Source organism: Cupressus sempervirens, chromosome 3, assembly GCF_028749045.1.
Source record: "Cupressus sempervirens isolate cs-2001-9-10 chromosome 3, ASM2874904v1, whole genome shotgun sequence".
NCBI classification, from domain to species: domain Eukaryota; kingdom Viridiplantae; phylum Streptophyta; class Pinopsida; order Cupressales; family Cupressaceae; genus Cupressus; species Cupressus sempervirens.
Genome location: NC_143120.1, coordinates 60,473,772 through 60,488,748, shown reverse-complemented (window position 1 = coordinate 60,488,748; position 14,977 = coordinate 60,473,772). Strand labels below are relative to the sequence as shown.

Genomic DNA, 14,977 nt, shown 5'->3' with positions numbered 1-14,977 from the left:
ATTCATATCTTCTTAATGCATTCTTCTCTATGATAGAGAAGTTTGAGGTGAAAACCCTTATTCTTTGATATGGTTCATGGTGGATGTCATGACACCACCACATGAGAGTACCTGTGGTGATTTCATGTCAACTTTCAATCTCATGTGTGCGACTCCATCATTTTAATGGGCTTGCCCCCTGTGTACATCATGAGGAAGTGATGACTTCCAAATGACTACCACTTGTATTTGTAGAAGTTATGGAAAGGTGACGATCTTACAATAACTTAAATCTTCTATTATGATGGATATCTTATGATGTCTAAGAAGATTATTATATAGATTATAACTTGCATGGTGGATTAATTTTCATGAATATAATGTTCCTATGATAAACATTATTGAGGATATGTGTGCACATACTTGATGGACATTTTGAGTATTTGGTGAATATCATGCAACTTGATATTTAGGAGGCCATTACTTAGAGTAGTTGGTGAATGTCATGCGAGTTGATATTCTGAGGCCATTACTCTTGAGATCATGAGATGATATCTAATGGTGAATATTTTTTAATCAAAGACATTTTTAAACATGTCATTCTTGATATTATGCCAAGGTAATATCATATCCTGTGTTTAACCTCTCTAGCTAAGAGGGAGTGTTGATGTTTTGTAGCTAAGTCATAAAAATCCTATGAGACCAAAGTATTGAAGATACACACACACACACACACACACACATATATACACATATACATATATATACATTAATATATATTTTATTATGTGAGATATAATATTATAGATATATGTCTAAAATATTATTAAGAAAAATTAATATAATAATGATTCAAAAAATTTTATATATGTATATTTATGTAGTTACATAATCGTCATTATATTAATCGCTTAATAACAGTGTAACGAGACTCGGACTCGGCTCGGACTCGGCAAGGGTAACTTGACTCGTGACCGGGCTCTGACTCGTGACCCGGCTCGGCGGTGACTCGGCAAAGTGAAAAAACCTCGAAATTTTGAGATTTTTTAAGATTTAAAGAACATTCCATGCACCCATTATTGAATAAAGCATAAAGACACAATAACATCATTAAATAGAAGATAATTTGATCATAAATTATAATGCACATGCCACATACTTAAAGTTAAAAACTTAGAACTTAAAAGTCAAACATCGATTACATATGTACAATACTACAAACTACAAAGTTACAAGCTTACAAAGGTAAATTGCTAAAAGTAAATACTATATTACTAGTAATTAAAGTCAAACTAAGATAAATCCATGCAAACCATCAAAATGTATATGTATTATCATTTATGCATTATGAAATCCAACACATCAAGATTCAATAGTCATCATCAAATTCAGATGTTCCAAATGCTGATCATATATTAAGTTACTGTTAAACTGTTAAACAAAAAGTTAAAACAAGACTATAAGTCTACAGCTATGGCTCCTAGTCGGAGTCCTCATCATCATCCTCATCCTCATCGTCATCCTCATCATCATCTTCATCCTCATCCTCATCCATAACCTCAGCCTCAACCTCAGGCTCAGGCTCAGTATAATCTACAAAATGCCTCTTAGTAAGGCGTCTAAGGTAGGTCCTGGATGTCTCAGTAGCCATAGCATCAGCTCGTGAGGTGCCTCTAGGATCAACTGTACTCTCTGCCTCTGGCTCTGCCAATCTCTGTGAGCTGCCACTAGGAACAATTGGAGCTCTCTGGTCCTCTGCTACCATAGCCACAGCCTCAGCCTGGCCCTCTCTATCTGCCTGGTCAAGCCACTGTAGGTCCTCATCATCAAAGACAAGATCAGTAGCCTCAGTGATCCAATCAGACTCTGGATCAACCTCCTCTAGAGTAATCGAAGAGGTGTCACTATCCAAAATCTCCCTGATCCTAATGCGCAGGTTGTAGTGCACAAAGACTAGACTATTCATTTTCTGCACAGACAACCTGTTACGCCTCTTCGAGTGGATGTGCTCGAACATGCTCCAGTTGCGCTCACATCCAGAAGCGCTACTTGGCTGGCTCAAAATGCGGATGGCGATTTGCTGAAGGTTTTTGGTTGAAGGCCCAAACATTTGCCACCATCTATCTGAATTTTGAAAAAAGAAAAACAAAAAAATATTAGTCTCATTTCAAAATTTGAGCTTTAAGTTTAAAGCTAGAAATTTATAAACTAGATTGTATAAGGCTTAAGCTGCAATCTTTACCTGGTTGCAATTTTGTATGACCTTCTTTGCAAATTTGACTTGAAAAAATGGGCCCTGATGCATTATTATAGGCATCCATCTCAAGCAATATATCTGTGGGATTAGGAGACATCTTCGATACCACTGTGTATAGGCCACTAAGAACCTCCTCATCTGCCTTGAAATCATCAAGGAAACGGTATGCCGGATTGAGGTAATAGGCTGCTGCGTGGATGGGCTTATGAAGCTGATTTTGCCATCTCCTATCAATTATGTCCCAAATAGGGCCATAGTTTTCCTCAACTCCTACATATTTGGCCTTAATAGTCTCCTTGACCCTATCCATGCCCTCATAAATGTAGCCCATAGAGGGCTTCTCGCCATCAGCAACTCGTAGGAGGGCTACAAGGGGCTCGGTGATCTACAAAACAATTAAACAAAAAAACAATTTAGTGAATGATGAAACTTTGCAAAGTTGCACAATGAATATAAATCAAAAATATGTATGAGACAAATTAATTTATAAAATTTTAAGACTTAAGCTTTTAAAATTTAAAATTTAAATTTTAAATTACCTCCACAATCTTCGAACATGGCTCCCAAAAATCATCATCATCATAAATGCATTTTGTTGCATCTATCCTTGCAGGGCTACTCGCAAAGGAGGAGGAACTTCATTCTGGACCAACAAACATGCACCTCAACTCTAACCTTGAACTCAGCAAGGATTTTAGTGTGATAAAGTTAGAGGCAAATTTTGTGATACCAGGACGAGCCAACTCCTTTCCCTTCGTGTATTTCCTCATAGTGCTGAGGACCAAGGCATGATTATAGATCAACTTACAAAGATTTTTGGCCTTGGTAACACATGATTTCACCCATACAAGCTTGCCAATATCCTCTAACATGAGGTCGATGCAATGGGCCGCACATGGAGTCCAAAAGATTTTTGGGTGTCTCTCCATCAATAGTTTTCCTGCAGCAATTTTAAATTAGTTAGTAAACAATGAAAATTTTTGATGTATTAAAAAACTTTTAATTTTCAAAATTTAATGAAAAACTAAAACAAATTTTTTAGAAGTAGAACTTAGAAAGTTAGAAGTTCAAATTTTACCTGCAGCAACATAATTAGCTGCATTATCTGTCACCACTTGGACAACATTGTCTTCCTCCACCTCCCTTATGACCTCCTCAATAGTCTCACATAAGAATTTTGCATTTTTCACACATGAGGAAGCATCTATGGACCTCAAAAACATGGTGGATCCTGAAAGTGAAAATTAAACAAAATAATTATCATTCAAGAATCAAGAATCAATACTCAATAAAACAAAATTTTCGTTATTCAATAATAGTATACATTAAATTTTAGACTTCAAGAAGTAGAGCATGATGAATTGCCTCCGCTAGAAACAAGAAAATTTAGGAGGGTTCTAGACCTCCTATCTGTCCATACATCTGTCATGATGGTACACCCTTTTTGGCTTCAAATCTTTTTGTGGTCTTCCAACTCAAGTTTCATCTCCTCAACTATATCTATCAAGAGGGGGCCACTCAACTCATCTTCAGTGGGGGCTTTGAACCCCGCACCACAGATGGAAACTGCATCAATCATCCCCTGCCAATAAAGAGTCCTATTACATTTATAAAAACATTTTAATTAGCATATTTCAAATTTTCAACATCAAGTTAAAAGTATAAAATTGAATATAAATTTTAAAACTTAGAACGTAAAACAATCAAATATAAATGAAGTTGAAAACTTGAAGTACCTGGCTGCTATAAATGGAATGTCGCAGAAAAATCAAAACTTGCAAATTGCTCTTACTCCAGCTTCATGTATCTCCCTATTCCAGCCCATGCTCTCAAGTGAGGGTTGTGCACCAGGAGTGGTACGCGGTACAAAAAAGTTGTCCAACTTACTAGATTTTTTGACTCTAGGACGAAGAAGAGCAGCACTACTAGAAGGGGCAGCAGCAGTAGCATCACTAGAAGTGCAAGGAATAGATGTAGAAGAAGCACGAGCAACAGAAGCACTAGGACGATAGGGGGGACGGGAAGAACCTTTTCCAACACAGCCTACTGACTCAGAAACATTTGCAGATGAGTGTGGAAAGGAACTAGAACCAATCAAAGCTAACTCTTCTATTTTTTTTTTTTAAATTCTTTTTCTTGTTCATATTTTTCCAAGGCTACATAACAAAAACGTTGAGCCTCAACAGATGCAACTCCACAAGGCTCAATATCATGACCACGTAAGCCAGCAATATGGTATTTTAATCTATTTATCCCCCCACTATTAATGGTTTTGCAAAATAGGCATTTTGTTTGAGTTCTCTTTCTACCCGGAAAATCTATGGTGAACTTCCAACACTCATCTTTTTTGTTGCCTTTAGAGAGCTTGGGATTTTTACCTCCAGAAGCCATTATGACTTAATTAAGGAACAATGTAAAGGTTGCTGCAATAAGACATTTTAGACCAAATATTACCATTTCAGCATTGCATTTTATGAAGATCTAAAGTAAAAAAAAAACTCATAAACAAACAAAAAAAATTCATGCAAAAAACCCATAAGCATAGACAAAAAAATCATCAAAATTTAAACAATCAACTCTTACCTCTTTCAAATGCTTTGGGAAGTGTTGAGAAGAGCTCCTATAAACTCCTTGATGATCTAAATGCAAGCTCCAATTTCACAAATGCAAGCTTTTCTCCTCCTCCTTTCAGCTGGTTGCAAAACAAGAAACCTCTATTTCTCTTCTACCTCTCTCTCTCTTTTTTCTTTTCACTATAGATTGTTATGGGAGCCCTTTTAGGGTTATATGAGTGAGATATGTAAAAAAAAAACATAAAAAAAAATGCAAAAAATAATATTTTTATGGCCCGGTTTCTTGCCCGTCGCAGTCGAGTCAAGAAGGCCGGGTCACGTGAGTCACGCCTCGTGACTCGCCGCTCGCGAGTCACGAGTCATTGTGACTCGGCGAGGTCAGCGCGGCTCGCTGACTCGCCTGACTCATGTGACTCGCGGCAAGTCATGTTACACTGCTTAATAATGAATAGACATGTCTCTCCTTGCCTCATCCTCAATATAAATGCAAGAGAGATTGCTGCATCTGAAAAACACATAAAAATACATGCAGTGCTATTACATTTGGAACGATCCTAAATTTAACATTAATAAATCCCCAATGACATATATGACTTGAAATGCTAATTATTAAATGATACTTCAATATAACATACCAAATATAGTTGAATATAGAAAATTGATACACGATTTACGAATCATAAGTTCAAACTTGAAACTTGAAACTTCATAACCATTGCCAATGACCAGTGAAGTTAGTAACATACTTATAGTAAGTTGTAACATTAATAACATTAAGCATAATGATAAATGAAAAAAATAAATCATACATAGTACCATGTAAGTTAACCATTGACTATCAAATGACAAATATGAAAGATTCAAAATTCATTGTTCAAATATAGTATTTCTTAAAGATGCTCATGATTACAATGATAAGAGTAGCATGTAATAGTGAAATGAAATAATGTATCATGGCCATATCAAAGTGAGTACTAACTACAAAATGCCATGGGACCCACACTCAATTATTAAGACTTGAAAGAGACCTCATGGGACCCACACCCAATTAGGATTCCCATGTAAAAACAACAATAAAAAAAGAATATTAAAAAACTTTAAATTTTATGACTTTTTTACTTGGGTGTCAGACGCACTCCATGCGCCCCTTGGGCGCACCCCACGTGCACCCGGGAGGTGTCGATGTTTTGGAGCTTTAGTAGGATAAAATTGTGAGATCAAAGAGAAATTAATATAATTACAACGATTCATATATATATATATCGATTCATATATATATATAAGTTTGCCATTATAATAATTATATTGATGAATAGACATGTCCCATGAAGAGACATGACTCTTCTCTTGGTTTATTCTTTATACAAATACAAGAGGACATTGCCATTTGGAAAGTACATACCACACATTATGGCAGTGCTATTACATTACAACGATTCTCTAAAAGCTACCATGGTAATGCTGATGTGAGTTTTTGTATCACTACATAACATATTAGCAATTGTGTATCTGATACACAATTGCTAATATGCTATGTAGTGATACAAAAACTCACATCAGCATTATTTGGTGCTAGAAGGAGGGCTGAACCTCCGACCTTGTGTCATGGTTGTAATGGAAGTGTCGACGCCTGGGTTGTGATGTGCAACCGCCTTCTATATCTCCTCTTTGTCAATGGGGATTGTCCTTCTTTTAGTCTATCATTTACCTGTATCATGTTTACTGTATCGACATTGGTATCAGTTATTCACCTTATTTTCGAGAAGAAAGTTGTTTTGGGCATCATATCCTCTTTGTCTTTCTTAGTGTTTGTTCCTTTAGGGTTCTTGCTTGCACTAACATCTACCATCTTGTCAACCTATGATGGGATGGTGAAGTGGTGGATGATGAATGCGAGAAGTACCAAAGGAGACAATGTCTAGACAAGAGCGAAAGAGAGAAATCCGCTTAAGTACCCCTTTCAACTCTAAATGATTTGAAATTACCTTTACCAATAGCCGGGTCTTCTTTTTGGAATTTATGATCAAACTTGAGAATTTCAAATCCCTTGCAAACCTTGATGCCCTCACTGGAAAAATCAGAATTCAGTGCTCTTGGAATTGCCCACCATTTGTTCCAAAAAATTAGACCTTTGATCACAATCACCTTCTCCAAATAAAATCGCCCAAATTAGGGCAGAAATCGCAGCTCCTTGGCAAAATCAGACTTTGTACAAAAAATGCCTAGCAATGGAAAGTTTCAGATCTGCCCTAGAGAAGACGCCATGCATGAGAACTTTGCCCTTTAATCATGAAAAATTACCAATATAAAGTGCAGATCTGCTCCACAAAGAAAATCGCCAAGCATAGGAGATCTCTACCATGAAGGAAAATCACTAAAAATAATGCCAATCTGCCATTTCAAAATCACTTAAATCTGCTCCAAGTTAAAAATCGCTTAAGCACCCAAGATGAGGAGTGAGGAATGAGGAAATGAGGGGAAAGAGTTTCCTCTTATACTCTACTTGCTCATCCTCCCTAGCTGGCCAACTGAGACCCTGGGAGCAAAAAAAAATTAATTAGAACACAAGACATGGCCCCCAATTAAATGCTTAGCCCAAAATTAATTTTGTCAAGATGAAATTTACTTTTTTAAATTGCCAATTAGACCAAAATTGCAAAAAGAAAGTGAATAATGCTTTGGAGATGTTAAATGTTTTCATTTAATGATGATTTAGCAATTAATATGTCATTAAAATCGGATTTTGGCTAGCCCAAAGTCATTTTTCAATATTAAATTACCAATTTCATTAAAGGCTTAAAAATTTTCAAGACAATTTTAATCCATTTAAAGCCAATTTTTTGCAATTCAATTCAAATTGATTTTGCCAAGCAAATTTAGTTTTTGACAAAAATAAAATCATTTATAGAGTCTAAAATTGATCTTGCCATTTGATTTCATTTTCACAAAAGATTTTTTTTTTTCTCACCAAAGAAATTCAAGATTTTCCAAAAAACTCAAATCTAACAAAATTTCATTTTTTGAAAATTATCCAAATTTATATATAATTACATCCAAATTTTCAAACAAATCGTCTAAGTACAAAATTTACAATTTCAGGTGTTGTTTTTTGAAATTGTATGGCCTAAGGATGAAATTGGTCGTTCGGGAAAATTAAGTTGAAATCGGTTGAAAATAAATCTAACCCTCTCCCCACTGGCCTTGAAGGTGTCCTATCACTTAATCAAATCAAATTTTTTTTTTGGACAACTCAAAAATTTGCCAAGGCGATTAAAAAAAAGGAGCTCCCCAAATTATTTTTTGGGGCGATGGCGTGAAAACCTCACAACATCTAGCATCAACTCAAAGAAAGAAATGTTCATGAACATTTCAAGAAATAAGTAACTTAGAACAAAAATCTCAGGATGACCTATCCGAAAATCTACTTAAGGATGAGCACTCAACAAGGAAAAGAACTCTCAAGTTGAACCTAAGCATCCTGACCATAAGTTACCCATGTGTGTGCAAATGATTTATTTCCCACTCGGCAAGAACTTGATAATCTCTCAGATCCATCAAACTTAGCTTATTATAATAGTCTCACTTCAAAAGCAACCTGGATAGAGCCTCGCTGCCAGTCAGGCCTTTATAGCCCTGATGGAGTTATTGTTGTGGCACCACAATCATGGTTCTGCCTTTAGTGATTTTTTAATAGCATTGGTAGAGATGATTGCACACCCTCGAACCAAATTTCATTTTTATTTTCGCTTTGATTCTGCCTTTTCTCTTTTCTCATGATATTTTCTCATTTTCTTTCTTTTCTTTTCAATCCTTTTGTTTGGTTTGTAGGCAATGAAGCTTGTGAAGGGTTTGGAAGACCACAGTGGTGCTGAAGCAGTTGTATGATTTTTACTAGGTCCAATTTCACTTCAAAACATCAAGAACTTAGAGCAATTAAGTGTGAGTAGAATGTTGTAACCTTGCTAGAGATAACTCAATAACTTTTATCGAATTTGACCCAAATTTAGTACAAGTCCTACCATAGACCAACGACTAAACACGTCCTTTAATCCTTGAACCTTGTTAAATATACTCAAGAAATGAAAAACCTACACACCTCACCCATGAGTGATAACATGGAGCCCCTTTTGCACTTGCAAAGGCCCAAAACCAAAATCTACTTCCCAACTGAGGGAAACCTAAAAAAAAAAAGTTCAAGTCAAATGACTTGATGCAAATCAAGCTCAAGCTCCCTTACAACACCTAGACTAAACAACTAAAAGAAATCTACTCTAACGAATTGAAAGGGAAACTTTAATCTAGCCAACTGAAAGGAAACTAAACTACTCTCCTGAACCAAATGGTCCAAGACAAACCTACCCTAACTATGTACAAGACTCTAAAGGGACAACAGTAACTGATCTAATATATACACTAGATCTAACATGGTTTCTCAAGATGTTCAAAAGTAACAAGGTTTGGGTGATAGTTCTCAATCTTGCAAACTCATCCTTATACTCTGAAAAAAAATTGTCACCTCGAGCTCAAACTCTAGAAAATTATCATGCAAGACCAACAATTGAGGCAACTCATTGGGTCCATGATTAGTCCAAATGCAAGTTGTTTATCCAAAATTTCCATAATCAAAATAAAAACTTTCAAACCTTTCATCTTTAAGAGTAGGAAAAGAAACAACTTGGCATGACTCATTCAAATGGAACCTACAAATTCTCCACGGCCTCAGGAAGTCGAAGTTGGTGGTGAACCATCCCAATAACATCAACACCAAACTCATTGGTAGTCCAGGCAGGATCAATCTTGGAATCAAGCTCATGAAATATTGTCTTTGGGGGCTTGTCCCTGTGAACAGTGAACCACGATTGTGAATCTCTTCAAGTGTATCCTCAAAAATCAAGGATTGTTTGATATTCTCCCCATCGAACACCACTCCAAGTTGCTCGAACACAATATCCAACTGTAGCATCAACCCAAACTGTTCTTTATTTTCCTTTTCCATGGGAACAACTTGATCATCACTCAACAATCCTTGCATATCCTCGTCAATAGAAGCTTCATCATCTAGCATGTAATTTCCTTTTGAACTCTCTTTACGAACATCTTGCCATCCTTTATATAGACTCTTACCAAACATAGCACCTTCAAGACTGGTAGGAGAACCATCATACGTCTTTGTGAGTTGCCCATCAACTTCCATTTCAAGTGGCAAAATTTCTGGAGGTTGAAGTTGATGGTGAATCATGCCACTTGCAACAACTTGATCACCTTGAAAGGCTTTGGGCAATGACTCCTTTTGTATTTCTTCTATAGGATCTTCAAGCATCCCCCCAAAGAATGTAGTGGAGATATTTTCCTCATATTTGAACTCTCTTGTGATATCTTGTAATTCCTTGTTCAACTCACCCACTTGATTATCTTCTTCTTTAAGGATATTTGAAACTTCTTGCAACGCATCCTCAAGAGTCACCCCTTGAATTATGCGTGAAGGCTTACCAAAGATGTCATTTTTGTCCACCTTTTGATGTTCCATTTGTAGTTCTTCCTGTGCCCTCACATGTTGACCTTTGCCTACCATCTTGTCTCTCTCTTGGATAAATTCAATTGTTTTCTCAATTTTCTTGTCAACCTCTCCACCTCGTGATATAATGTGTGAAGGTTCATCCACTTGGTTATCTTGAACGTTAGAATCAACCATATCATCTTGATATATCTCACCCTCTTCATTCTTTGGTGTCCAACTTAAAACTTGAAAGAAATCCTTACCACCCCCCACTGATATTTCCTCATACCAACCCAATTGAAACTTGACCAAGTCAATGGTGTCTTGGCAAGATGGCCAAGTAGACTCTGAATGTGAGACACCGTGTACCTTGCACCAAGAACTTCTTCCATATATGTTTTTTGGTTCCCTATTGATATCTTCTTTGTAATCATGAAAATCTTCCTCTGAATTGACAAAGACCGCAGGCTCATGTATTTGTGAAAAAGAAATTTTTCCTCTTAATGCCAAATCCACTCTTAAGAGAAACACCAAACAATCCAGCTCCTCATGATCCGTAGTACCATGTATCCTACACTTCCTTGATGCTGCAAGTTGAGACAAGTCTAATGGAGGTAACCTTTTGTTCAAATCAAACCAAATGGGAAGAACGTCTACTTGCCTACCATTGAGAAACCTTTCTTTCTTTTGAATTTTTTGGTTTTTTACTTTTTAATTTTCACTTTAAAAGAGATCTCTCATCTTAAATCTAACTTTGAAAGCTCATCCCTCCTCAATCTCTACTCTGAATTTCCAAGTTGATCCGAGAATGAAAGTCATTCAGCCCTCCTTCTAGCGCCAGATAATGTTGATGTCAGTTTTTATACCACAACATATTAGCAATTGAATATCTGATACGGAGTATCAAACACACAATTCCTCTCTTGAAAAGTTAATACTCATGGGAAATGAGAATATCTCCAATGTTCCTTACACCTGTGGATACTAACTCAGTATATCAATGTGATTTGCTGGTAATCACATAGGCGGCCTTACGCTATTCATTCGAGGATGACTTGGGTTTTTGGTGAGATGGCGATGATTTTGTATGAGTGCCAAGTGATGTTGATGGTGACAGTGATGGTGGAGGGTGTAGCGCCAGATAATGTTGATTGTGCGAGGAGGCAATAATGCCTCTAATGACTTCTACCTTCCTAACTTTCTTAGAGTGAATTCCGACTACTCAACTACTTGCTATTCTACTCCTACTCCTACGAATGGAAAGATTAGCAAATGGATGGGGATCGAATATAATGAAAGCTAACCAGCAGCTCCACCTCCATAGATGTAATGATTCAAAGGAAAAGAGAACTAGTTTACCACACAAGGCTCCCTAACCAACGGCTAAGATGCTAGTGGCCTAGTTGTAGATCCCTATCAAACATTCACTAACATCACCATACAATTAGCCATCTACTTCTACTCTAACAACATGAAATGAAATCCTACTTTAATTTGAGAGATGAGAAGAACCATGCAATACACCAAAATGATTATGTATATCCACCATGCAAGCCACAACAATGAATAGAGAACAATTTTGATAGTATTTTGGCAACTCTCCAACATAACTCCTTCACAAATGAGAGCAAAATGGCCTTATATAGAGGCCAAAATTACAACTGACGGTAGAGATCAAAAGAAAAATCAATGATCCAGATTGAATCCTAGGAATCCTAATTAGGGTTGCCACCTCATCGGCCAATGAGAAGATGCCACCTCGTCAATGGACCAATGGAAAAAGTGGAAAAGTGGCAACCAATGAGAAGGCACCAAAATGGTAGCCAATCAGAAATAGACACTTGTCCTATCCTAGAAGAAAGGGAAATTGCCACTTGGGCTTACATCAAACGATCTTCTAATATAAATCTCCCTTTTTCTTTCATTCTTTTAGCTAAGGCAATGAACCTAACTAACTTCTCATTGACTTCCTTCATGGGAGGACAAGGTGTATACTTCATCTTGAGTTTAGTTGATTTCACCATGCTGCTTGCTACTTGTAGCGTCTTCTCATGTTCCTTCTCATATTCTTTTGTGTATCCAATAAAGGTGTTGAGAGAGGAAAGGGTGCCCAAATGTTTCTTCTTGATAGTAGCCTTTCCTAGCTCATCCAGTCTTGATCCAAGCTTTGTTTCATTGATGTCCTTTTCTCTGATATCTTCAAAATCAAGTGCTGCTTTGATGTCGCTCATCATAGTTGTAATGGAAGTGTCGACGCCTGGGCTGTGATGTGCAACTGCCTTCTGTATCCCCTCTTTGCCAATGGGGATTGTCCTTCCTTTAGTCTATCCTTTACTTGTATCATGTTTACTGTACCGACATTGGTATCGGTTATTCGCCTCATTTTCGAGAAGTTGTTTTGGGCATCGTATCCTCTTTGTCTTTTTTAGTGTTTGTTCCCTTAGGGTTCTTACTTGCACTAACATCTACCATCTTGTCAACCTATGATGGGATGGTGAAGTGGTGGATGATGAATGCGAGAAGAACCAAGGGAGACAATGTCTAGACAAGAACGAAAGAGAGAAATCCGCTTAAGTACCCCTTTCAACTCTAAATGATTTGAAATTACCTTTACCAATAGTCAGGTCTTCTTTTTGGAATTTAGGATCAAACTTGAGAATTTCAAATCCCTTGCAAACCTTGATGCCCTAGCTGGAAAAATTAGAATTCTCTCGGAATTGCCCACCATTTGCCCCAAAAAATTAGACCTTTGATCACAATCACCTTTTCCAAATAAAATCTCCTAAATTAGGGCAGAAATCGCAGCTTCTTGGCAAAATCAGACTTTGCAAAAAAAATGCCTAGCAATGGAAAGTTTCAGATCTGCCCTAGAGAAGCTGCCATGCATGAGAACTTTGCCCTTTAATCATGAAAAATCACCAATATAAAGTGCAGATCTGCTCCACAAAGAAAATTGCCAAGCATAGGAGATCTCTACCATGAAGGAAAATCACGAAAAAGAATGCCAATATGCCCTTTCAAAATCGCTTAAATCTGCTCCAAGTTAAAAATTCGCCTAAGCACCCAAGAGGAGTGAGGAATGAGGAAATGAGGGGAAAGAGTTTCCTCTTATACCCTACTTGCTCATCCTCCCTAGGTGGCCGATTGGGACCCTGGGAGCAAAAATAAATAAATTAGAACACAAGAGATGGCCCCCAATTAAATGCTTAGCCCAAAATTAACTTTGCCAAGATGAAATTTACTTTTTTAAATTTCCAATTAGACCAAAATTGCAAAAATAAAGTATATAATGCCTTGGAGATGCTAAATATTTCCATTTAATGATGATTTAGCAATTAATATGTCATTAAAATCGGATTTTGGCTAGCCAAAAGTCATTTTTCAATATTAAATTACCAATTTCATTAAAGGCTTAAAATTTTTCCAGACAATTTTAATCCATTTAAAGCCAATTTTTTGCAATTCAATTCAAATCAATTTTTCCAAGCAATTTTAGTTTTTGACAAAAATAAAATCATTTCTAGAGTCTAAAATCGATCTTGCCATTTGATTTCATCTTCACAAAAGAATTTTTTTTTCTCACCAAAGAATTTGAAGATTTTCCAAAAAACTCAAATCTAACAAAATTTCATTTTTTGAAAATTATCCAAATTTATACAATTACATCCAAATTTTCGAACAAATCGTCCAAGTACAAAATTTACAATTTTATCTTGCCAAGTGTCGTTCTTTGAAATTGTCTGGCCTAAGGATGAAATTGGTCGTTCTGGAAAATTAAGTTGAAACTGGGTGAAAATAAATCCAACCCTCTCCCCACTGGCCTTGAAGGTGTCCTATCACTTAATCAAATCAAAATTTTTTTTGGACAACTCAAAAATTTGCCAAGGCGATTAAAAAAAAGGGGGTCCCCAAATTTTTTTTTGGGGCGATGGTGTGGAAACCTCACAATAGGTATCAGGGCAAGTTCCTTCATATTAGTATTACCAATTGGAAGGTAGATCTGGAGCGCAGAATTTTGAGGGGAGAATAATATCTATGTAACAAATAAGCCAGCTATGTGTACATCAATATATGGAGACACCAACATAACTGGACACAACATTTTATCAGTTCTTGAACTATATTCCAACAGAGATTGGCAGAAAGGGTTGGCAAAGCATCTCAATTATCAATAGTAGACTGGCAGACTGAAGAACATAGAACCAATGGAAGGAATAATGACTTATAAATGTATAGCCAGGGAACTCCATTTTGGGAGGTTGATAATCACTGATTAGGAGAAAATAATCTAAATACAGGAATTCCCAGAACAATGATATGAAAAGAATAGCAGAGAGTCATGGATTGTGGAGGGAGAACATACTATTGACTATGATACAATTGATTTAGCACCCAAACAGACCTCATGTGAAACGGATTGGTTCTCCTGCAAATATCCAGACAGTGTAGGAGAGAGAGATCAGCCCATGTACACATGGAGATAAAACTAAAATCAGTGTAGGAGAGAGAGATCAGCCCATATTGGCCAATATCAGTAATTATCTTCAAATCTGATCATGGTTAATTGAATACAAAATATTTGTAGTTTCCAGAATAGTGACAGGTCTGCAAACTAATAGATGGCGGTGTCATTGCATTAGACAATGGAAAAGCGAAGGACATTAAATCATC

The 14,977-nt window shown here is 36.6% G+C and overlaps 1 protein-coding gene and 1 long non-coding RNA gene across 2 annotated transcripts in view; one reads left to right on the top strand and one right to left on the bottom strand.

Annotated features, from left to right (window-relative positions):
• Nucleotides 1-14,977, top strand: part of LOC149564772 (TRAF-type zinc finger-like protein) — an 82,926-nt gene that overhangs the window by 41,815 nt on the left and 26,134 nt on the right. The window lies entirely within an intron of this gene.
• On the bottom strand, nucleotides 2,245-3,527 carry LOC149564773 (uncharacterized). Its single transcript, XR_016361933.1, has 3 exons — nucleotides 3,315-3,527; nucleotides 2,776-3,176; nucleotides 2,245-2,621 (listed from the first exon to the last, which is right to left on the bottom strand). It is a non-coding gene; the product is annotated as an uncharacterized LOC149564773 (long non-coding RNA).